At 43.4% G+C, this 25227-nt stretch overlaps 1 long non-coding RNA gene across 1 annotated transcript in view; it reads right to left on the reverse strand.

Moving 5' to 3' along the window:
* Positions 1 to 8659: 8659 nt before the first annotated feature.
* The window catches only part of LOC142598351 (uncharacterized), a 46028-nt gene continuing 29460 nt past the window's right edge, over positions 8660 to 25227 (reverse strand). Inside the window, exons 3-4 of the long non-coding RNA XR_012832612.1 lie at positions 19562 to 19665; positions 8660 to 8754 (exon numbers count right to left, since the gene is read on the reverse strand). This is a non-coding gene — a long non-coding RNA (uncharacterized LOC142598351). The remainder of the gene's footprint in view (positions 8755 to 19561; positions 19666 to 25227) is intronic.

Below are 25227 nucleotides of genomic sequence, written 5' to 3' on the forward strand. Positions count from 1 at the left end.
TCACAACAAGGTTCCATCTTACAAAACAACTTTATGTTTCACATGTGATGTTACAAATGACTTCAAGTGACGGTATGTCAAAGTGGTAATTAATTCGATGAGTTTAAATTACATTCTATAGCGGAAGAAACAATGTTCTTACACATCAGAATTTTTTATATACTATCTCCTATGGGAAAAGCCTCATATAAAAAGAAACCTAGTTGTGTCTGGCTTTTATTATTTATGGAACAATGCTCCATTGATTCACAGATCCTCTCCAGACAGCTCATAAACAAGGCCTGTAGTGCAAAGTTTAGACAAGGACAAAGATTTCTGAACTCTTAAGCATAACACAAAGCTCTGTGATTACCCACACCGGAAGGAATGGACAGAGCTGGAATTTATAAGAGAGAAATGCAAGAAATGCAAAGCTGCTTTGCTGAAGGAAGAAGTCAGATTTCTATGAAAACTGCAGCTTCATGGGTTTTTCCTTCTGTGGTGTGCTTTTGGGTACGCTTGTTCCGGAAGCGTTTCTACTGAACTCATTAACTACTAGTTCCTCCAAAGCTTCTTGCCCCAAGGAACACTCAGCAGATTTATTTTGGGCAAGCACACATTTTTCTCAGGCCTTTGGTTGAAAGCTCTACCTACTTAAAATGCATACTAACAAGGAGGGTTTCACGCAGTTTGGGATTTACTAGTTTATATAAAAAAGGCCATGGTTAGAGCAAAAGGCGACTGACTTACACCACCATCCTGTTTCACTGTGGCCTGTGGTGCCACAGAAAGTTTAAACTGATATTCCTGCCAGTGCCTCTCCAGCAGTTCAAATGAAAGCAAAGCGCGAACGTGACAAAGTCGCTGCCACTGAAGGCATCTTCAAATCACCCCCTCGCTTCCCTGGGTGCGCGGTGGGGCTGGCTGTACCTCCCTTTCTCAAAGGGGCCGTAAGAAGATAACTGCCCCCAGTTGGTGCTCATATCTGGGGTTCCCATAGACACCATACACAATCTCTTAAATTGGCTCAATTGCTCAGAAGCCAGTCCAGCTCCTAAAACCAATGGAACAACTTTAGTGGCAGTCACATCTCCTTATATCCAGCTGTTAAATCATTTAAAGGCAGCTAAGGCTACATTCAATTCTCTCCCATTACCGTCACTTCCCACGTAAGCAATCGCTGAAGCTCTCTCTCTTTCCAGTGAAAGGAGAGGTGGGGTCCGTGGGATCATGTTCTCAGCAGAGAATCTCAGTATTAAAACATCATCCACCCTACGAAAAGGGTTGAGAACCCCTTGGCCTCCGTGAACCCTGAAGGAGCGTTTCCAGGGCTGTCAGAGGGGCTCCCTCTGTTATTGCAGGCAGCCCTGTCCTACCCTGGCTCTCGTTCTTGTTGACGATTGTCATTTCTAATCTTTTGGCAACGCACACGGTCCAAAAAAAAGAAAACAAAAACCCCAACAAAAAAGTTCCTCTGAGTTGGCTGCATCTCAGCTTCCTGGCTTGAGGGATGAACTGCTCTGCCCCAGATCCAGCTCTTCTTAATATCCAAAATATGCTGCAAGAAAGGTCATTGGAAGGGAGTGGGCTAATTCAAGGCACAATTGTATCACACTCAAAAAACCCTGAGCCTGATGAACCTATTTTCCACCTGATGAGCAGTACCCTGAGTTTGTGCAAGTATTCCAGTCCCACTGAGGATTCAATACAGAGACCAATAAGCTTAGTGACATATAATTTACATGTCACAAATAAGACTTAATATGCCGGGTTTTTCTAGGACACTGGCATTTTCTGCCTTGCTTTCTGCTCCAGCCTGGGTCTTTCACCCTCTGGTGTCACCTAGGCACGTTCTCAGCTGGCACGGACAAACACAGAGCCCTGGAATCTCATGGCGTTACCTACCATGAGACCCTGGCTGACAAACGGCTCGTTAAAATGGAAGCTCCTGCTTGATGGGACATAAGGCACACAGGGACTGAGAGGGATTTGGTTTAATTACTTTGTTGCATAACCTTCCTGCTTCTGGTCTGGGCTTCCAATTAGAAGCAAATACATTGCCCTTGAAATCTGGGTAGTTGCTGTGAAATCCAGAAGGTCGTTCCTTTAGACGACACTGAGAAGTCTGGCGTCATCTTCACGTTCAGGCCAGCCGATGTTATACTCTGCCATGTCGGGCTATGAAAGACACACTAAGAATCAGCAGGAACTTCATTTCACGCCCGGCAAATCCAGACGAGACTTTTGTAAAGCCTTCAGGGCCACAGATTTCTTTCATATCAAGTAATAACGCCAGTGTGTGATGATATTCAAACCCAGAGCATCTATTGCACTTCCTTTCAAATGCAAAATGGACTGTGGTCATTTCTGTAATTGATGCAATTATAAAAACTTCCTACTTATCCACTCTGTTAGCATTACTGTGCCTCCCTTTGGAAATGGTTTCAGTGACATTTCCATCCCTGGATTCAGAATATTCTGGTTTCTCAGCTAAAAACTATAATACTGAATCCTACCAGAGTCTCTAGAATTCACATTAGCATCTGGGTTGTGTTTGGGTTTTGGCTTTCCTTAACAGAATAGCAAATAGCAGCTGGGAGGAGAACGAAAATCATTGGGATTCATCTCTTGCTTCAAGACAATGAAGTTACATAATAAAACAGGAGAAACCCATGTGATTTAGCAGGCGAGTTGAGAGAAGACGAAAATCAGTTTTACTGTGAAAAACTATGCAGAGGGCCAGAGGCAGATACAACAAAAATAGCAGCCTGTGTGGTGTCACGCCTTTGGGTCCCCTCGCTGACTTAGCTCCATGGACGCCCATCAGACAAAGATCTCGCCCGTCGTTGCTGATTTGTTGTTATTAATTAAAGCCGAGACACATCGCTCATGTTTCCTGCTCGTGACATCTGCCATGGCACCGTGTCGGGGCCCCTCTCCCCCTCCCCGAGGACAGCCTCTCTCTGCCTTTCTTGTCCCATGCAGATTCGGCGAGAGTCCCAGTGAAGGAACCAAAACCAAGGGGAAGAGGAGGGAGGAATTTCCCTGCAAGAAGATATTTTCTAGTTTGGGAATCATCGTCCTTTCTGGAGAAAACTGTTGTCCAATAGAGACTGTAAAGACACTTGCAAACCCCAGAGCGGAGAATTCAACCATGGCGCTTTTATTTTTAAGAAGCTGTGGATGGACTCTTACAGTTCCTGCCTAAATATTATCCCTAGGAGGATCATCTTCCATTACGTGGGATTAAAAGTGGAGGAGCTTTGTGCTGCAACAACACAAATACCTAGGATGTAACTAGAATGCGTATATGCTTTCTATTCTCACATCTATTTATCTTAGTAAGAATCAACTTCCATTGAGACCAGAAACTGCATGTTTGGTTTTTTTTAAGATTTCATTTCAAAAAGCAAAAAAGCAGATCACAGAAACCAAATATTTAAGAGGCATACTGTTAGCTGCACTCCTTTACAATTCGAGAAGGAGAACTACGTCCCTATAGTTAAACCAGACAGCACGCCGCGTTTCTGAGTTAGAACACCAACACTGGGAAACCTGTATGTCCCAGCAGCTCTTGACGAACGCACGGTCCGACAAACTGTCTGACAGCCTTCCCTGGACCGCAGTCTGAGGAGGGACATGAGGATTCCTCCAGGAGAACGAGTTGCATTGTCACCACGCAAGGGAAATGTAAGTTTAATTTGGGGGATCTGGCATATGGCAGTTACTGTAGGTGGGACACGCTGTCTAAAACCTAAGCTGTTAACCATATGCTTGGGAATAGTTCCTGTGAGAGCGTCCGGAGCCTGCGTGTAGGTATGAGCTACTGCGTGTGGTCTTTGCCTCCCCACCCAGAGGTGACACCTCCAAACAGCAACGTTGCTGTCCCAGCAAGGAGAATTTCCCATCTACCAGCTCCTGTTTTCTGTTCCTCTTCTAAGCATTTGCCGCTATCTCTGTGGAGCTTAAATCACAAAGTTTGTATTTGCCCAGCTACTTTGACGGCCAGAGGTGTAATCCTGCTTGGAGTGGTATCCGTGGCAAAATTCCAGTTCCATTAGGTGAAATGTATATTTATGCAGGGAGCTTAAATGAATCGTGTCAAGCTACAAGAAAAGGAGTTAATTAGGACGTACAGGGCTTGTGTTGACTAGCTGGTTTTAATCCTTGCAGTGCAGAAAGGATAATATGTAATGGGAATTTTTCATTTAGTTTTTTAAAGCTTTGAAAAATGCTAGAATAGCGATGCTATTAATGCCATTCCACAGTCCAAAAAAATGTCAGCTCCATTTCTACTGCTAAAATAAAACAATCTGCTGCTGAAATGAAGCTATATTTAGGGGCATAATCTGTTATAAGGACTTACGCTAACATCTAACAAGGGAGTCTGGGAAGGAAATTCCCTGAAGGTAGGTTATTTCAGAGCTGCTCACTGCAGAAGACACTTTCTTTCAAAGCAGCTGGTACCAGCCATTACAGGAGAGAGCTCGGGAGAGCAATTGCACTACTGAACCAGCGTGGCCCTCTCGCTGTTCTATTTATACGTTTATCTGCCTTGGCAGACCTTGAGAGACTGAAGGACTCTGCTCGTGTGCATCGCACTGTGAGACGAAGGGTTGTTCAGCTCACACGTGAATCTGCGCCCTGCCTCGAGCGTGCCTCGTGCTTGTTATCAAGCCCCTCTCATGCCGAACGTCCCGCAGTAACCACACTTTCCACGGAAGGCTTTTGCGACTGAGCCTTTCTCATGCACTGAACCCAGTGCCCTCCCCAGAAGAACGGCTTTCATGGGCACTGCTCCTTTCACCTTCAGGACTGTGTATCTGGAGATATAGCAAGTTAAGAATTTCCTTATTGCATACTAATGCCCTTTAATGTGCTTTGAACCTTTTCATTTTAATTACATTAGTTGCCATTCTATTTAAAGTTCCTACAATCTGGTTACTCTTATTCAAATCAGGTTTCCGATTCTCCACACTTAGCTGCTGTTTTTCCGCTTTGCTAAATGCGGAGCTCTTTTTCCTGCGACCTTAAAATCAGCATTAGCACCTTGCAAAGGACAAATAGGAAAAGACACCCCCCCTTCTTTGCAACCACAGGACTCGATCTTGTTCCCACTCAAGCAAAGCAGGTGAGCAAATGATTTTTCCCTCATGGATTTTTTTAGTTTTCATTTTCCTGCTATACAGTCACTCTTCTGGATGGGTGAAATTGAGGCAAGGATAAGTCAGTAAGCTGGTGGGAGCTCCACAGTCATCTATCCTCGCCTCAGTTTCCCTGTGGCAGGACCTCGGATTGCAGATCACTGGAGTTTTATCCTGCTGCTCTAACCGTGACACTGTATTGGACTTGGTAGAAGAAAACGCAATTAAACAGGATCAGCTGCAATTAAGCAGGATCAAAATAGTTCCCCTCCCATTTAAACATGCAAATTAAGCACAAATTTTTTGCATGTGCCCATTTATCAGCTGTTTCTATGGTAACAGTTGTTTTTCTTAATACTGTGTCTCATTTGTATCATGGTAACACCCTGTAATCCTGGTCCCATTGTCCTGGGTTCAGTGGAAATGTGTATAAAAGAGAGTCCGTTAGCCTAAAGACCTTACTGTCTACTCACAGACTTTCACACTGGTTAACTTAAACTGATACGAATTTACAATGGCCCCTAGTATTTTGGTGGCAGTGGCTTTTCCAAGCATAGGCTAAACATTCTCCTTCCTGGCCTGAACTGAAACAAATTTGATTGAAGTTGAAGAATCAATGTTTACTCAGCAATTTGCAACCCTTTAACTAAACTGGTTTAAAACCCCAACTTCAATAAACCACTTTCACTCCCTTGAGCGGAGCGAGGCTATTCCTCACCGTCAGAAACTCTGTGGGGTTTTGTACTGAAATGCCTCTTTCTGTTTTAAATTCCAGCAGTCATAAGATCCTGTTATTTTTACCTGGATGCGGGTAAAAAATATCTGCCATCGCAGGGCACCAAGCGTCTCTGCAGAACTCTGGTAAATCGGGGCGGGCGGTCTTCGGAAATACGGGTCCTACTGACCTACCCAGCCAGCCCAGAAGTCAGAGCAGCAGCCGCTGCCACCGAGATCGACCTTCCCCGAAAATCTCTCGGACTCTCTGAACGCTTCCTGAAGATTAATGGCGGATTGAAGGCCATGGGCATCGATGTTTCCTGTTAGCATCTCTCGGTGAAATTAATATCACAACAAAGATTACACGGATGCTTTCAAATGACAATTAATTATATTCAGAGGCCAGAAATAGCTACGTGCTATTTCTGCCGTAGGCTGCCTTTGATCTGCTCTAGCGAATGCGTAGAAGTTTGAGGGGGCTCTGACAAGCAACCTGCGTCTGCAAACTTCTTCTCATGCGAGGGCTTGAGCATCTCCTAGCAAAGCCCAGAGACCAGTTTTGCAGCCTAAGGCTGCCTGCGTGGGTAAGGCTTTGCAGGATCGGGCCCTTCGTGGCCTCTGCTCCCTGCTTAATTTGCTGTTATTTGTTTAGCTCCTGTGCAACAGAGGTTTCCTTAGCAACTGCTGTATCCTTTTACAAGTCATTGTTAATGACACACATTGACGTCGGCTGTGTACGAGGATGCTAAAAAGGATGGCACCCAATAAAAAATAACCTTTGCGATTACCCAGTTTCCTTAAGTAAACACCACTATTATCCATCAGGAACTTGCTAGAGGGACTTCTCTTTTGAACAATAATGCATGTTGCCTTTAGCATTACCAACGGGAACCTTTATAAAGCTTGCAAAGGTCAATAGGAAAATCTCTTGTCCTTTTCTCTTTGTGCCTAATGCCAACACTTACTGGCATATGTCTGGCCAGGAGAGAGGCAATTGCTCTCTAGACTGTCTTGCTTCTCAAGACCCGAGATCCAATTTCCTGCGTGGAGAAAATATCGCTTTGTTGTTAAGTGACGGGAGGTGGCGGAGATCTGGGCCCTGTTCTCAGCTTTCCTCGCACACTTCCCGCCTGACGCTCTGCAAGTCAGTCAGGTTCAGATTCCCCAAAACGGGGACACTGGCTGCTCCTTGTTACAAAGCAAGCTAAACCGGTGGTGCATTTCTTCGGCAGATTCTCTGCTCTGAAGAAGCTGCAGAGAAGAGATCAGGTGCAGAACAAAGCTCCCCAACAGGGTGAAAACCGAAAGTTCCCTTCACTGGCAGCGTTGCTCCTCCAACTCTGTATAACATCTGGTACTCAAGATAAAATGGGACACGATTAACTAATTTCATTACTGAGTTCATCAATGTTTTTCTGAAGATACTGGCCAGAGGCAAAGTGGTTCGGAGCCGTTGTCCAACGTGGTACAAGAGGAGCTTGTGCACGTAGCTGATTTCTTTTGGAGAAGCGGGTAGAGCCGTCCAGGTTGAGTTCGTGCTGCCAGTACTAGACTCTTACTGGTACCGGAGCAAGCTAGTTTAAAGCTTGCCTGTATCCGTTTTATTCATCTACAATGTTGACATGCCCTGAAATGGAATTTGGAGGTTTTCCCATGGAAAATTATGACTTTGCATCAAAACCTGATTCTTTTCCAGTTTGTGATTATTATTTTCTGACAAAAAGTTGATGCTATTTGTTTGCAGATAAAACTGGATTTGCTGTTTTCTGGTGGAAATATGAAAAAATCGAGGCAAACGTGCTTTCCGTGAATGTTTTCAATTTAGTTTGAAAACTCGAGTTTCTACAAGAAGAGAAAGACAGTTGCAAAAGGATTTCGACCAGTCCCAAAGCCTAGACTCCTCTGGTTTAGCACGTTACACGGGTGGGGTATGGCTGTTAGATTTGAAACGAGATCCAGGTTAGGAGACCAGGCTGCGCCTCTCTTTTCACTGTCCCCTCTACATTTAGGGGTGCACAGACCAGGGGTTTGATTTGGGCTTATCCCAGCAGCAATTCCATCCCACAGGCTAATCACATGCAATATTCTCTTGCTTTTCCCTCCAAATTCAACAGAATTTTGGATTCAGTGGGAAGGAGGCTTTGGTTGTTATCTCAATAAATTCTTGACGAGCTGTACACTAACACCAGGCTTGGATACATAAGGAAGGTAACAGAGAGAGTCTCCAACTTATCATCTGAACTGAGAATCTCACCAGTGTCCCTGGTGATTAATGGCCGAAACCCAGTTCAAAACCAGCAACATTTGTCTTAATTTCCAGTTCTTGAATACCAAACGATGCCAAAACTGGAGGAGGACAGTGACTGTAACCTCAAAAGGAAAACAGTGTTCCTGAACAAAATTTGCTATTGCAATTGGTTTTTATCTTGGGCTGCAATTATTTTCAAATGGGTCACAACCACTAATACTGCAAGGACCGATATTCCCCGCTCATTCTTAACTGCTCAGTGTATAGGTTTTACATTTTTAATTATCTTTTGAAAGTGACCAAAAAATTCATAAAGAATAAAATAGATTTTATTGGCTTGGGAAAAATTGCTTGGGCCAAATTATTTCTCATGTTTAGGCAGCTCCTTTCTGCTATCACAGTGCAAACTGCCTAAAGCTGGTGTGACCTGGTACCGCACAAACGCTGCACACCATCCATCCGGCAAGTACGGGTGAAATGGCCCAGACACAAGCATTCCTCTGGCTGTACGTGGGTATTTGGATCCACGCAAGGAGATTTTGAGGGCTAGGATAGAAGATAAGTTGGTCTGGATAAGTTGGTCTACTCTTGAACTGCTGGTGAAGATTCCTTTCAAATATGTCTGAAGAAATGCAGGAAAGCCTAGAGTTGAGAGGCAGGAAAAGCCTGTAATGTAAAAGCCATGATTTACTTTTCTTTTTTGTTGTTGTTGTTTTCCCTCTTTTTTTGCTTGCCCCCACAGAGAAGAGACCTAAGTTCTACTGGCAGTTTTGCTTCATGACGTTGGATATGGCCTTTCACTGCTCCCTGTCTTTGTTTCCCATGTATAAAGTGGGGATATTCATAGAAGCAGAGTCAGAAGGGAACTCCAGGTCAACATCCAGTACCCTCTTCCAAGACGGGAGCAGTTTTGTCCATATCATTTCCAAAAGCAGTTTTTGTCAGGCCTGTCCATAAGGACTGCTTGGGCTGGAAATTGCTCTTGAAAAGCAATAAATTCTTTGTGAACTTACATGAAGTTTAAGCTCTTTTGAAAACTCTGTTTCTTTATTGTTAGGATGTTTTTCCTAGTGTTTAACCTGAGTCACTTTTGCTGCAGCCCTTCTCCTTTGTGCACTGCGGCCCTGAAAACCAAAGGTCTATAGCAACGATTTGTTTAAGGACTTTATATACAATATCAGACACTGTGAAAAGTACCTGTAGGAAGCAGTAGCTAAGATCCAAGTATTACCATGACTGTTGTTATTTTTTTCATCAAAAGGCAGCTTTCTATACAAACATTCAAAGGATACACAAATAAACACCATGCCTAATCCACAGGATCTGAGTGCACAGCTCCCAGAACTGGAAAACAAAACTCATTTAGCGTCAAAGCAGGATGTGATTAGAGACCGATGGCATCTCTGTGACCACGAACTTCACTGAACCTTTCGTTCTCACTGTGGAGCAAAGCTGCCCACGATAATGAATTCTGATTTCTTCTACCTTAGAGCGTCAGCGCAGTTTTTGAGCAGGTAGGTTAGTGCCTCGTCCTTAACCTCTGGCAGGAAATACACCGTCAGGCTTATGAACACTAAGTGTGGACAATTTGTACTCTAATTATAAGGCAGCAGTTTTCATGAGTACTAACGACTGTACGGTGTGAAGCAACCGAGAAGCAGGTTCTTTTGGAAATAAACCACTGGTAAAGCTTCTGTGAGTTACTGGTCAGTGTGATACGAAAGAGGACTACGTGGTCGTGCTCTTACCCATGGATTTAAAAGCAAACACTTATCGTTGACTAGAAGTTATAAGGAAATAAAAATAGGGTGCTATTTCAGTCCAAATACATAAATAAGCACACAAAATTGATAGCAACCAAGGTTAGCAGCTGAGTATCTTGTGAAAATCCTGCTCATGGCTTTCTAGTCCTGCATCAGCTATTAGTGACCGTGTTCTGTAAAACATAGGCAGCAGTGAAAATGTGCCTGGCTGATCTGCCCAAGCAATCTTGCCCCTCTCTTGCTAAGGGGGAGTTTATGAGAATCTTCTTTGGATTATTAGAGAAGACGTTTAAAGAGATGTATAAAAAGGCTATTGGAAAATTCACTGTTTAGCTGTAATAATAAACAGGACTTTAGGGAAGGGGGAGTAGTCATAAAAATGTTTAGCCAAAATAATGATTGACAATGTGTGTGCGCATGGGGGAGATGTAGGGGTAAACATCCATTACAGTATTTGTTATTTGGAGAGATGTTAGCTGGAACAGTTTCAGACCAAAATATCTGAAAAAGCAAGATTCTTTCTAGGCAGGATGTTTATAACAACTCTGGGCCTGACGGCTGTGTCCCCTGCCCATCCCTCCGTCTGTACACATCCATGCTTTGTTTTCTGTCGCCACCACTGCGTCACCCTCCCGGTCCCTTGCTGCATCATCCCCTTCTTCTTTTTTCCTCCCCTTCTTGATCAGCCTTTACGTAAAAGCCTGCTGCTTTCTCAGTGCACACAGCTAGATGGGCCCTCGGCTCCCCGCCACGGCGATTTGTTGGCACGTCCAGCAAACCAAGCACTGCAGCCCTGTGCCAATTCGACCTGCCCCGTACCTTGTGGTCTCTCTCTCCTCCTTTTCTTTCCTCCTCTTTTTTTTGGGCTCTTCCATCACCACATTCATCTTTGATCTCTCTCCACCTCCCCCACTATTTTCTACCCTCTCCAGGTTTTCGCTCTCCTCTTCTCAGACTCGTTGCGTGTTCGCCCCGCGCTGCAGACCCTGCTTGTTTCGACATCTGCGCTCTCCTTCACCCCAGCCCTCCTACCCCGCTGCCTCCTGTTTCACGGCTGGCTGTGAAAACACTGGTGCCTGGTATCCAAAACAGATCAATAGGAAGAAACAGAAATCCCACTCAAATATTCTGACCCGAATGGACTTCCCAGCTGACGGCTGAGAAAGTGCATCTGAGCTGTTGACTCAGCTCCCCCCCCGCCCCGGCCTTGCTCTTTCCTGGGGGCCTGGGAGGCGGCGCGGGGGGACGCTGGCCCAGAGCCATGCCAGCAACTTGTTCGAATTAAAGTCCCATGAATTTACTTGGGTTACTCCACTCCTGGCTCCCAGGGGAAAGGCGGAGGATGCACACAAAAAGGCAGCAATGCTTTCTTTTTCTAGCCTTTGCTTTCTGAATTTGTCTTTTTTTTTTTTTTTTTTTTCCCTCTTGTTCCTTTAAACTCTTGTTTTAAAGCAAGGCTTCACGCTGTCACTCGAGACCTGGCAGGGCTCCTGAGCAGGGAGGCAGGATGGGAAGAAGACAGCACTGGGAAGGAAGAAAAGGGCTCTGATTCAGCAGAGCAGGTCTGTGACTCAAAGGGCTCCCGCTCTTTGAAAGGGCGAGCTTTTACCATGTTATCGTTATTACAAATGAGGCGAGCAAAGGAAATCACTGTCGTGATAAAGACGGGAATGCAAACAGACAGAACACCACAGGCAGCAGAGAAACCTCGTTGCACCACCTCTAGCAAAAGTCCTCAACCCCCTTCTTCACAGGTCTGTGACCCCAGAAATTCAGGATATGAACCATCCCTACAGTCCATGACTTCCTCCCAGCCTGGCAGAGCCCTTGGCTCCTCCGGCAGATACACCCTAACACCTGACCAGTGCCGCTACGGGACGAACGGACCAACCTGGACCCTTTGCTGACCCTCCTGACACAAGGGCAGGGTGGGTGTTTTGCCACCAAGCAATGCCACAGCAATTTCTTCAGCCCTCCGCTTAGGGACCTCATGATTCGGGAGCTTAATAAATCTGAGCATGTTAACGTGTGATTAAAACAAGCTGCAGGGCTGAAGAGGGAGATCTGAACAATGCGCTGGTTGATTAATGCCGTGATGAAGTGGGGAGATGGAAGACAATTTTTCTGGCATGGGCCGAGTGGCAACAAGTGGAAGTCGTACACATTCTTCAGCCCTCAACAGCAGCGGAAGACCCATCAGCAGCACCGTGTCGAAGAAAGCGTCTGCAGTCATTTTGGCTAATCTCAGCGGACCCGCAGAGACGCCAGTGCAAATCTTTCTATCTACACGAGTTCATCTCCGCTTTAGTTGCACCTGTCCGATGCAAAAGGGAACAGGTTCATGTGCTCGGAGGTTTTTAGGCATCTTTTGGCACTGTCTACATCAGGTTAAGTGTGTGCTGCTGAGGGCTAGCTAAAGCTGTTGAAAACTCAAGTGTCTCCATCAGGTTGATTTTTATCCCAAGCATTTTTACAAAAAGTAAATGCGAAGAGCATCCCCTAAAACTACAAAGTGCTTCATCCAAGGCAGTTTGCAAGCAGACTAAGATTTAGTTCAACAAGCTGATGTACCAGAAACAGTTTGCTTTGAAAAAATGTCACAATTCCTTGAGATGTATTAGAAATCATGGTCTGAAAATAGCGTGCAAAACCCAAGGTTTGTGTGTCCTCTAAAACTGTACCTTGAAATTTCTCTGTAGTAGCTTAGCAATGTTACTTCATTTACTTCTGTTTAAATGAGTTTTTGATGTATTTTTAAGGAAGCGTATTATCCTTATCCTAAATGTCTGTAATTGGTTTGCAGAAAAATGCTTGAGATTTCTCATCACTTATGCATATAATTACCGGTCTTAGAGAAAATTGAGAGCTTAGTTCCTTTGTAAGACAGTAACATGCAAAAGGAGAAGAAAACAAGGGAAAGCAGAAATCATTTGGAATTAATTAGAGTCTGGCACAATGCAAAATATTCCATAAAATTAACCTGGGAACTGAAAACAGCAACTACTGATCTGCAATGTTACTGAACCTGAAAATCTAGTTTGCTTACGAACCACTGTAAAATTCCACTGTCTTCATCATCAGATGTTATTTACATGGAAAAAAAGGATATTACGGTGGTTTGGTCGTCCAGCTCCATGTCAGACGTTCTAGGCTCTGGCTTTTTAGTCACTTCCAGTTACTTCTCCCCTCTGCTCCCCAACATCCCTCTACAATAAATTACGTCAACTGCAATATTTGTTTGAACTTCTGTACGAAACCTGAAATGCCTTTCTGCAGCACAATAGCTAACTTGACTTCACCCAGTTTGTCCCTCCAGAAGCTCAGACTCTCTAAGTGCTGAATTTAACCCAAACCATTCAGTACAACATATCTTAAGACGCCCGATAGGGTTCATCAAAACCGTAAGGAGAGAAACGTCCAGTGACCAAGAAACGGCCCTCAGCCAGCGCAAGGTAACTGTGCCCCTGAATCCAGCGTTTCACTTCAGCGTCGAAGTGTAGTTATTAACACAGAACTTGAGCAACATTAGGAAAAGGACTCTTCTGAGCTATAGTCGGCTGAATATTGGATGCAGGAGAAGATTGTATCAGTTAGGTACACACCACCCACAAGGAGTTGGGATCCTGCTTATCTTTCCAAATATTGACCTCGGGGCTTTTTTCTTTTTTATGTTTGTAGAGTATTTGACGAACATCTTTCTGACACTTCCAGTATTTTATTTCAACTTGCTGGCATAAGTACTACTTTGAGCCGCATCAGTGAGCTATTAATTTCTGGGAATTACAGGAAGTTTTATATCACAGACACTTCTTGCTTCCCTGTTGCTTTTCTTACTTTCTGAGCAGCTTTCCATTGGAAGGAACAAGTTGGAAGGGCTTTTAAGTAAACTGGAAGGGATTTCAAGTAAAAACATCACTTAACGCCCTCTCATTATCTTTTTGAAGATAATAGCCATCGGTTGAAGGACTAATTCTCAGAACTTCCAATATTTAACGACAACACAGCCTGAATGTGTCCAAAAGCTTGCTGTACCTACAAGAAGGTGGTATTAAAACCAGTTTCCATATAAAGAAGAACCAAATTCAGCCAACTTAAGGAGGATTTTCTTCGAGGCCATATGAAAGTTTTCTTTCTGAAGTTTAAGAGTTTTACTCCGCTAAAGGGGAGTGTGCCACCTTTGCTGAGGATCTGCGAGAGGACCCAGGCTGAGATCCAACCACTCCTAAAATGTCCTATCAGCATTCCAGCCCTCTATTTATTTGTGAGAGTTAATTAACTATGTATTACAGTATTTAGTCAGGATTCAGGCACAGACGTTTTACTGTGTGTTTGCCTAGTGCTGTCCCGCTGCAGTACGGGGCCTTGTTAGCATCACTGCAATAAAACTAAATAATTAGTAAAGCCTGTAATAATGGAAAAGCATCATTCAAAACAGCCTCTAAACAAGACAGTGGTTGAACAGTTTAGACTCTCCACTCGTCTAATATATACCACAGAGTGTGGTGACTGGAGCCAGATTTATTAGTCTTCGAATGACAGTCCGTAAGTGAACACAGTTAAAAAGCAAGAAACAATTGCGATAATCACTGCAGCTTAGGGAAGATGACCAGTGAATCACGTTGAAGGAAGTCCATGCTGGTTCCCTAATAAAAATGTACGCCGAAGCAGCTAAACAGAAGGTTGGTTGTCCAGGCTGGTTCGGCTCCAAGGGTTTCATAATGAATTCAAGCCTGAGGTTCCCCTGTTACATGTTAACATGAATGATAGCTTTGACGGTAAGTACGGAGCGAGGAAGTGAAGCAGGTCTAATGCCGGGTGGCAGCATGCCTTCCATGGAACAGTTTGCAATGGCCTGTGCAGACGGCGGTTCGAAAGTGTGGTTAGAGTCCTGCGGTCTTTATTCAGGCAACATTCAACAATGACGTTGCCATTAATAATATTTGGGCTTCTTTTTTCCAACAGGCCGATAAAACCTGACTACTTCTGCATCCCTCACATTCTGTCCCCACTCAAATTTTGTTGCTCTCCAAGCCCATAACCTGAGTTGACCGAAGACCCATTTGAGACTCCAAACTTCTACTTTACAGAGGTGTACGCACCCATTTCCTCTGATGGTCTGTTTTAAAGCATTGGGTTGAGACCCGGGGGATCTGGGTTGTCACCCTAGCTATACACGATTTTTGGCAAGCCACTTCCTCATCCTCTGCCTGTTTTTCTATTTGTGGAAAGGAACTAATAATTCTTCCCCTGTCGAACTGTTTCTCTGGCCTATTTAGGCTCCTTGGAGAAGAGTCAGGCTCTCGCAAATTGTTTATGCAGTGTCTAGCACGAGGGAGCCAAGACCTTGACTGGGACCTATAGAACGTACCATAAATATATACAAGAAGCTTACTCCAACTGTATGATACATCTGCTCTTTAAGGGCTTAGCCTTCATCTTCAGCACAAGTTTTATTCTGGTAACCACAAGCACGAACAAACGTGCACAAATAAACTTGTTATTTCCAATGAAATTTGACATTCTCAAACATCCTACGGCCATCATATGCATTTTACTGAAAGACAGCTGCTATTTGTTCAGCTTCTTTTCCTCATCCTTGAGAAAAAGGCATATTGACTTAATCTACGGGTTATGAAAAAAATGCTCCCATCAGTTCATAAGTTTACAGAAAAGAAAAGAAAGAACAAGTGAGCTTTTATCTAACCAATATTTGTGGCAGCTACATTATATGAAAATGCAGGCAACAGGCAAATATAGGAACGAATAGACCTCCACTAAAAAAGTGTACTTTTTTATGTTTGACTGTGAAGACAGAGATGTACACCTCCATGTACAGAGATATAGAAATACAGAGACAAAGACATAATGATATGCATGTTTGTGATTATACCTGTCAAGGTTATATACCTATGAGTACTTTGATATGAAATTTGTAGCCCCCCTCCAACCCTAAGGTATGCACGTGGTAGGAAGTGGATCATTTTTTTGCTTGAGAAGCGGGGGTTAAACATGAAAGGACGTGTTTCCTTGCATGTTCCTCATGCCACATGAGCGGCCAACAATGACAGTCAACAATGTGTCCAAGTTGTTATTTGAGATATTTTCTAAACCACAAAATAAGTGGATTACTAACCAAAATATCACAACTCCTGCCAAAGCACATTTTTAAAAAACACAAAATGAAAAAAAATTGAAATAGATTTAACCCATGGAAAAAAAAAAAAAAAGGAAAAAAAGGAGAATACAATAAGTATAGAGCAAAAGAGAGAGAGGCTAATCTGGTGGATAAATGAAGGTGTCAGGAAGAATAATTTTTCTTTCCTGCTCTGCCAGAGAATTCACAAACCAAATCAAGTAAACTCTCCAGTGCCTCCTTTTTACCACCTCTGAAACAGGGACAGGAGAATTTTGCAACCTCACAGTGCTGCTTTAGGTCTTGATTTGCTTGAAGCAAATTGAGCCTCACCAGCTAGATAGTAAACTCTTTGACCACTGTGCTTGAGCAATGCCCAGGAAAATAAGGATACAGATGCATTCTTGGTTTGTAATTAGCAAGATTAAGGAAAGAGGGGTAACAGTTATTCCTGGTTACATAACAGTATTAATATCAAAGAAATACTGGCTGGATTCTCAGCTGGTAGAAGTGGATGTTGTTGTGTTGCTGCCAACAGAGCTGCGCTGGTTTGTACCAAAAGCAGTCCTCTCCTTCATGAGCAGCAGCATCGATCTTAAAGCTATTTTCAGTGTAAGAGCTAACCAGTGCAAGTGAATCAGAGTACAGCTGGTTGTCTTAACAGCTATTGGGAAATATTTTATATCCAGGTTATGGTTCATTGCCTATACTTTAAAGAATTTTGATTAGCTTGGCCTCCAAAGTTTCTTCATGTTAATTCCTAGCATAGTTCATATTACTTTAACCGTGAAATATAAAATATGGCCATATGTGTTGTTCAGTAAAATCCTGCAGTGAATACTTGGTGCCCTGTGCCCCTCCATCAGTTGGGTTTGGTTGGGATGTCAGTGAGAACTGCTAATTCACAGCAACTCCGATGGGATAACACTGACACTCACACAATGTTACTCTTGCCTCGGTTTTCTATGACTTCCATGCTGTGATGCAGACTTGACGATCTAAAAGGCCATTTCTCATCTCTGACATCTATGATCCTCTGACATTTAAACAAAAGGCAATCATCCCACGGCTTCTGTTATGAAAAACTGGAACCTTGCCATTCACAATATTACCCTCATCTTTCCACTGACGCGGTAAAGCCTGCCTGCGTGCTTCAAAGGAGCATCTGAGCAGGATAAATCCATAGTGCTGATCAGTAAAAACTGAGCTATAGCTTCATTCAAAGGCTGACACAGGAACAGCATAGTTGCTTAATCTACAGCTTGTGGCTGATAACCACTAGAGCAGATTGCAGAGTGTTAGAAATAGTTTATTAAAAATCAAAAGTCTTAATGGGAAATGGTCAGCTAGGGACAATATCCCCTTTCGAAACAAGTCCAGAAAAGCACGCCATAATTTACAACAAAGCACATTTAAATGTCATTGTATGCAAGAGCTCCACTGGAGGGGTGGGCTGGGTGTTAAAATAATCCCCAGATTAGAACATTAAAACTCACCTATAAAAAGAGAAGATACAGACCTTCCAAAATTCAGCAAAGTAATGAGCAAATTACTCAGCACTCAACTTTTTGTCTCACCTTTGGAAGAGGAAAGAACTTCTACAGCTCTAAAACTCTCCTAGGACCAAAAAAATTGTCTTCTGCTTTTGCCACTACCACCAGCAATACCGCCCTGTGCTCACTAAGTTCCCAGAACACCTGTGCCACCAGTGTAACAGAGCATGAGATGGTGGAGATAGACTCCATAGATCCCATTCCTCATGCCATGGATGGTGATTCATGTGCAGATTATCCAGCTATGAGCTAAGCCTGTTTAACTGTTCTCTCCCTCTCCCCTCCCTTATCCCTAGAGATCTGCTATGCCAGTGATTACTCCTGTTCTGAATTTTAATTTGTCAAAAAAGGAGAACAAAAGATGTAGCAGGCCACTTACATAAAGGAAGGAATATATTGTCATCATCAAACAATCAAGACTAATGAAAAAGGTCATAAAAACATACATAAGGCCAACATTTCAGCTAGTGGACATAACAGCTCCAATGGTGACACTGGTCACATTAAGGGTATGATGCAGTTATATGCCACTTGAAGTTGTGGACCACAATTTGCTGATGAAAAACTTGTAAACAGAATAAAAAGGAAAGCAAATCCCGAAGTCCCGCCAAACCTAGCCGATACATTACTTTCAGTACATGGTTTTCTCTAATTTATTCCCCAGTCTCTAGCTGATGAAATACTCCTTTTCAATACATTCTTATTTTCCTCTTTATTGCACAACTGTTTCAAAGTATTGCAAAGCTCCAAGGACTGCTAGGGCTACTGGCTAGATTTATTTATTAAACCATTCCCTGAGTTCTACATCATTAAACTGACAACTCCAGATGGCACGGACCAAATGCCGTTCACTTCAGCAGGCTGCTCAGTGGCCTACAGGGAGGTCCTACAGAACCGGCGTATGGATTGCAAAAGGCAAATCTCGGGTGGTTTATTGGCACCTTAGCCAGCAGGAAGACATCGATGGCCCCTCTTCTCTACTCTCCTCTTTCCCCGTGGGATCCCCTGGGCTCAGCACCGGAGCAGACAGCGAAGGGTGCCTTCAATGTCCTCACCACTGGTTTTCGAGGCTCAGTGTGCCTGTTCACTGACGGCCAAATCTCGAGGTATTTAGTCTTACAAACCCTTTCCACTCCATTCCTCCACCCCCTCTGCTGATGGTTTTCCGTATGTAAGAGCTAAGATATGAAGGAGAGAGGACTCGAGAAGTTGGCTCTGGATGCACAGAGAATTCTTGTCTCCAGGACTGTCAGCAGTAACATGCACTCGTTATTATTTTGATGTTGGATATTTTTCCAAGCCAAATTGCTGCTTTTAAAGCTGACTAAAAGTTCTTCCCTGGGATGAATTTGTCCCCATTTATTTATTGCATAACCAGCCCTCAAAATAATTCAGAAAGGTTGAGTGTGAGGCAGGCTTGTGCCGCTTACACGCATGGGATATTCCCTTTATATTAGTCACTGAACAGATGTGTCTTGTCATATGATGCACGAAGTAGCATTGGGGAGAAAAAGAAAATTAACTCATCCCTTTAAACTGGAGAAGTTCCGTGAGAATTTGCTCACCCAGGCATCAGATCTACCTATTTGTCCTTTATCATTAAGAACACAGAGGCAGAAAAGAAATAACCAATGAACATATTAAAATGCAGCTGTCCCTTCCAAGCAAGACATCAGTCGGACATAGTTTGGAAGTCTTCGGAAAGAAGGCTAAAGCGTTTCTTTTCCTAAAATTTTCTTGTGATGATAGTTATTTCAGGTCCCTTTTTCAATCTTGGACATTATTTTGGGAGGTGGCAAGTTAAATTTAGGTGTTTCTTTCCCTGGGTGGTGACGACACACAGGAAAGTTGTAAAAGAGGTAGAAGGAGTAACCAGAGCACTGCAGTTTTACTGCAGTCACCTGCTATCATCTAGGTTAGCAGGAGTGATAGAAGCATCAAACCCTCATATTTTGTAGAGCTGATGAAACTGTACACTGCAAAGCCCTTTGGTGATAGCTGTTCAAGCTATGTCTTAACATTACCTTTCAGACTGGGCATGCCGTATATTGTCCTGGTGTTCTAGTTCGCGATGCAGGATCCCTCCAACCTTCTTCGGGCTGAACACTCAGATAGACAGCTGTGATTCCTGGCAGAAATGAAAATAGGAAACAGTTCCTAGTTAGTCTGGTGAAGTTGTTTAAATCCATAACGCAAATCAAGACAAAGCCTGTCCTTATTTGCAAACAGTACTGTTGAATGGAAAGAGTAGGGTATTTCCCCAATACAAGTGCTGGTGCTACCCTTAAAAGCTGAAGAGTTGCAAAGCTAATTCCACTTCCACTGATGGAGCTGTGAGAAATGCAATACAGGTCGAAACAAGTCTACAGAGTGCTGGTTATGATACCAGCATCTAGACCATCGGTGGGAGCCATAGTTGTATTCCATACGTAAAAATACAAGAGTGCCCTGTGCTTGAGAGCAGCAATAAGCACACGTGGCAACTTTGCAGTTAGCTGGGGCTCAGATCCAGCCCTGAGTCACCCAGTCAGTGCTCTTCATTGCAAGTGGAAGCAACTTTGCAGGACTAACCAATTCATCAGATGCAATTTAACTAGAAAAAATGAAGGGAGCACCACACTTCACAAAAGGAGTTTGGTGTTGAATCTGCAGGTCACCGTCTCCTTAAGATTTCGGAGAACTCTTCTCCCCATGTCTCACTCACATGCACTGCCTCACAAACGCAACGGTCTGTCATTAAGCCACCCTGTTTAAAAAAGTGCAATGTTTCCTATTACATGTAAAACCTTAACAAATGTCTTTTGTGGAAGGTTTTTCCAGTTATTTTCTTCTCCCCAATGAAACAAGAATGTCCTGCTTGCTAGGCACCATCCTTTCCTTTCTCAGAATTCAGGCTATAATAGATTTCCATTTAAAAATTACAGATTCATATAACAGTCTGGCTGGGACAACGTACATTTACCATGTCTCCTTCAGGTTAAAAACTTAGGAAATTTGGCTTTCAGCACATATGGGAACATAATGGAAAACATTTTTATTATGTTTCTCCTCTGGTTTCAAATCTTTTCTTAATTTAACTTCCTTGTCTGAAAAACACAATTTTTGAATTTTCTCTTTTCAATTTTTCAAACTGAACATAAATTTCCTTTTTTTTTCCCAGAACTTGACTAATTTACTTGAGAAATATTAATTTTCACAAAAAACAACTTTGTAAAACTTTTACTATTAAATCAAAGCAAGATATTTCAAGATGCTTCAAACATAACATTTCAAGTGCCCCAATCTGCATTTTTTAATCTCACTGCTTTTTCCCTTTTTTTCCTTTCAAATGATCGATTTATGAGCTGCTGCTTTTTTGCCCCAGAGAAGAAAGCAAGTGTTGAAATCATGAAGGAATGGGAAAACTGCGACCTATCAGTTAGAGGTCATTTATTGAGAGTAGCCCTTTCTTTCTACACTCCAGTATTTCTCCCTCTCACGTGAGAGCAAAAGCTAATCCTTGCAAACCCGCTACGCTTCTGGAGAGTGCGAGAGGTGCAGCTCTCAGCCCTGCTCACTGCGGATTTTGCTCTAGATCGGAGTTAGCTTATACCGCTGTCTGAAATCCTTAAATAAGCTGATGCAGACCCAGGCTCCCTGGAAGCGGGATGCAGGAGCCCATCTGGCCTTCATAGTTTGAGATTAAAATGGGTTGGAACAGTTTTCCAAGGCAAAGCCTTGTAAATGACATGAGCAAAAAATGACCAATCCATTCTGGGTGGCACTGGATGGAAGAATGAAGATTCTGGCAAAATGTCCTTTTAATGATGAAGGACAGCCGCTGACAGCCCTAGCTGTGCATGCATGCGAGCTGATTTGTTTTGTAAGCTGGAAGTGCTTTGGGACCAAAAGGATTTATCAGAAATGGAAGACAGACCTGAGTCCAGTCTATTAGTTCTTCCTATCCAACCCTACCCCGAAGCATAGTGCTGAAATTTGGCAGAGGGGTGGGGGGGAACAGGATTTCAGGTCCTAAAGCTGCTTCTGAATTTCTTTGATAAGAATTGCTCTCTGATCTTGCTTATTCTCATCAGAAACAGGACGCACTTAGCCAGGATCACTACCATGGATCCAGGTGGAATCAGAATTGAGCACCTTTATCCGAACATATTTAATGTTGAAATACAAGGCAAGCTCCCATTAGCCTCGGTAGAAACAAGAAGGGAGACCTAGTTTGTACCCTTGTGTCACTGGTTCTGTGCACTTTGTCCCTCCCTACCCATCCTCCAATACAACAACTAAAGCCAGCTAAGTGCAAGATGTTGGTCATATCGCATGTAACTCCAGATTTATGAAAGCTTGTCTCTTTATTCCAAACAAGCTCTTCAGTTAGGATAATTAGTCAGAGCATCCATCTCCTTATCAGCTGAAGGTGAAAATATATCTTCGGTAGTTTTTAACTCAATAACCCCTAAATCTTAGATGAGCTTCAGCGGACCAGCTTTTCTGCTGGCTTAAGTCACCATCACATCATCATCTCCTGTGGGGAGAATTTGTTCCAGATTCCCTTAATTACCTTCTTCTGCCTTCTTGCTTGTCCAGTAATGATGCTCCAATCACGTCTGTCTGGTGCAGTAGCATGACAGACCCGTGGCTGTTCTCTATCACTGGAGACATTACACTTCATCCTTTGCACAGAATACAGATAATGCACCGGTCTTATTTCTTATTCTAGGGTGGATGGTTGGTGTAATTTAAGAATAGATTCATACACAAGACATTAAAACCCACTGCAGATAGCCGGATGCTGCTGTTGATAATTGCCAGGTGTATAAGAACTGCAGAACCACAGAGCTGCCTGGAGCAAGAAACACTAATTAGTAACTTGTGTGGGAGAGTGTATGCTCGCAAGAGCTGCAGAGGTGTAAGCTGGCATGCATAAAGCAACAAATCCCATAGAAATGACCCTCACAGCACAGTAAAATAGAGATTATTCAGTTTTCAGAGGCGACACAAAGCCCCTCAAGTTCTGGGAGCAGTCCCATCACTGTCCCTCCCCGCAAGGGGGGACAGCAAAGCACACAGACTAATTCTCCTCCTTGAACTCTCAAGGACAGCTGGCTCAGCAGAATGATAGGCTTTACTAGGTGACGGCAGCCTAAGGCCGAAGGTTGCCTCGGTCTGTAAATACAGCCACAAGAAGAATTTCTCAATGGAAAGACACTCATGGGAATGAGCTGTATTAACGAGTCTGTAACTGACTGTGTGACTTCACTGCACCATACTTGTTCCTCTCCCATGTTATACCTGTCTCCTAACCAGAGTGCTCCCACTATTATCTAGTTACATAATGCCTTCTGTGATAGGGGTTTTATTTTTCCTGGGAACTCTAGGAGATATTTATAAACAGTAATAAAGTGGAAGAAATGTGTTTTGAATAGCTTGGTGGTTTGTCACATGCAAATTCCTAAATAATGTGGTGGTAAATAATTATGTATATATGTTTGTTTACATACACTGACTTCAAAGCAGCTCACAATTAACTTAGCTAAACTTTCCAGCAACTGATTTATACTCACTGGCTTTTCTTAAATTTGTTTCGGAAATCTCAATCTATTTTTTGTGGTTAAGTGTGCATTTAGGTTCTTTTCTTCCACTGGCACTAATTAGTACCCTGGTCATTAGTCCTAGATGAGACACAGAACAAAAAAATGAAGACCGAGAACTTGATTCAACATTATCATATTCCAAGTCGGTGGTGTAAGGCATCTTGCCTCCCTTTGGGTTTCTCCCATATTCTGTAGCTCAGCCCTTATGCCCTCAGTGACTAGTCGGTGCAGGGAACCCTTGGAAAGCAAGACCGGGATTCAGCCTGCGTTGCAGCCAACAGAGCAACGTACGGATCAATCCGACTCTACATTTTCAAGCCTAAAGGTCACCCCTCGAGCGTGCTGTTAGGCCACGACAGCAAACCATTCCCCTTATTCTTTGTGTGAGCAGGTAACTCCGGTCATGTGGCTACACCATCAACATTTACAACAGTTGCCTTAATCTCCTACTTCAGTTCTGTGACTCTCTAACCCATCATTTCAAAGGACTGTCCCAAGTTCCTAGCCTGGCCCCCGTAACTAAACCAATCAGGTACAGCATGATCTTGGACTAGACTTGCATCTCTAGCCCAAGCTGGTGCAAAACTATTCACCACTGGGAAAAAGACGGAGAGCAGCCCGGTCCCTTCCCAGCACAGACGGCTTGGCTGGAGAGGGCAGCAAAACGCTGCAAGCCTGGCACAGCTCAGCACCATTAATTCCCTAGGAGCATAATTTAGAGCAGCTCCCAGGCTATTTTAATTACACACACAGAACCTGTGTGCATTAACAAAGGTTCTGGTGGCAATGAGGTGATGCTGGACTGAGTTAAACCCATACAGTTTGGTTCTGGACTATATTCCTTTTAAAAATAGGAAGAGGTTACAAAACATAACAATCATAGAAGCCTCTTTTCCTCCCATTCCCACTTCTGGTATGAATAATCGTGTGGCAAGATAAGTGGGCGAAGTATTACAAGATGACGTTTTTGTCGACCATGATTATAAACAACAACAGAAAAGTAATGTAAGACCTCTTGGTTAATTTTTCCCATTATAAAACCACTTGGTATTTCAAAAGAATCTGCCAGGGAAATGCTTGTTTTCAAGTTCCACTGATGTAGCTACAAGTCATCTCATTTGTAAACGTTGGTTATTGGTTGTGGGAAGGGGACGCAGAGGAGGGAGAGAAGATCTTGTTTACTTTATGTGCTGCGCATCCAGCCTGGCCGCGGGCTCCAGCGCCGTGCTTTTCTTGCTGACACGCTGGCCCCTTCCATCAGCTGCGAGGCACACTGGGGCAGGGTCCCGGGGGAGAGAGGATGCAGTCTCCAGGCTGCGTTATGACTGTGATTCTCAAGCAGTGGTACGTACAAGGCTGCAATGGTGCCTGTGTGAATTTGCTGTTCACCGCTGCTGCTGCTTAACAGAAGGAAACAGGCATTAGCCTTAATAACGCTCTGGGAGTATTTACTCCCAAGAGAGGTGAAGGGATAGGACCATGTATTTATTTGGTTTAGGCTTTTATAAAATGCCTATGGTAAAAAACATCTGGATTGTTAAACAGAGAACGCCAGACACAGCCTGAAACGGGCTTGAGATACCAGCCGTTCTCATAACCCGCAGAGAAATGGGCAAATGAAAATCTGATCCACAAACACCAATTAACAAAGGACATAGGTTAAAATGACCTAGAACTGTCTGATCTGCTTGGGAAGACACATGCCTAGTGCTCCATTACACTAACTATACTTTTTCATATGCTGTGGCAGATGGAGTCTCTAAAACAGACACCAATTTTCTTATCCCGCATCCAGAGGCAATAATTTAAAAGAAGCTTGGCAGAATTCAGGTAATTCCTTGTATCTCCAATACTTTAGTTCCTGGGTCTGCAATGTAAAAGAGACCTAACACCTCTTTTGATGTGCTCAAGATGAAATTCTCTATGTATTGAATTCAAACCTGCAATGAAGTGTTTAAGGATGCAGAAGAGGATGTTCTGCTTGGGAATGCAGGAACTTGAAGTCCACCAGAAATAAGCTGCCATTTATCTGCATTACAGGTTCTGATTTGAGATGGAGCTTTTCCAAGCTCCATGTTTAAGCAGCAGACAGGCTAAGATGT

The sequence above is a fragment of the Balearica regulorum genome, chromosome 27 (genome assembly GCF_011004875.1).
Source record: "Balearica regulorum gibbericeps isolate bBalReg1 chromosome 27, bBalReg1.pri, whole genome shotgun sequence".
Taxonomy (NCBI): Eukaryota; Metazoa; Chordata; class Aves; order Gruiformes; family Gruidae; genus Balearica; species Balearica regulorum.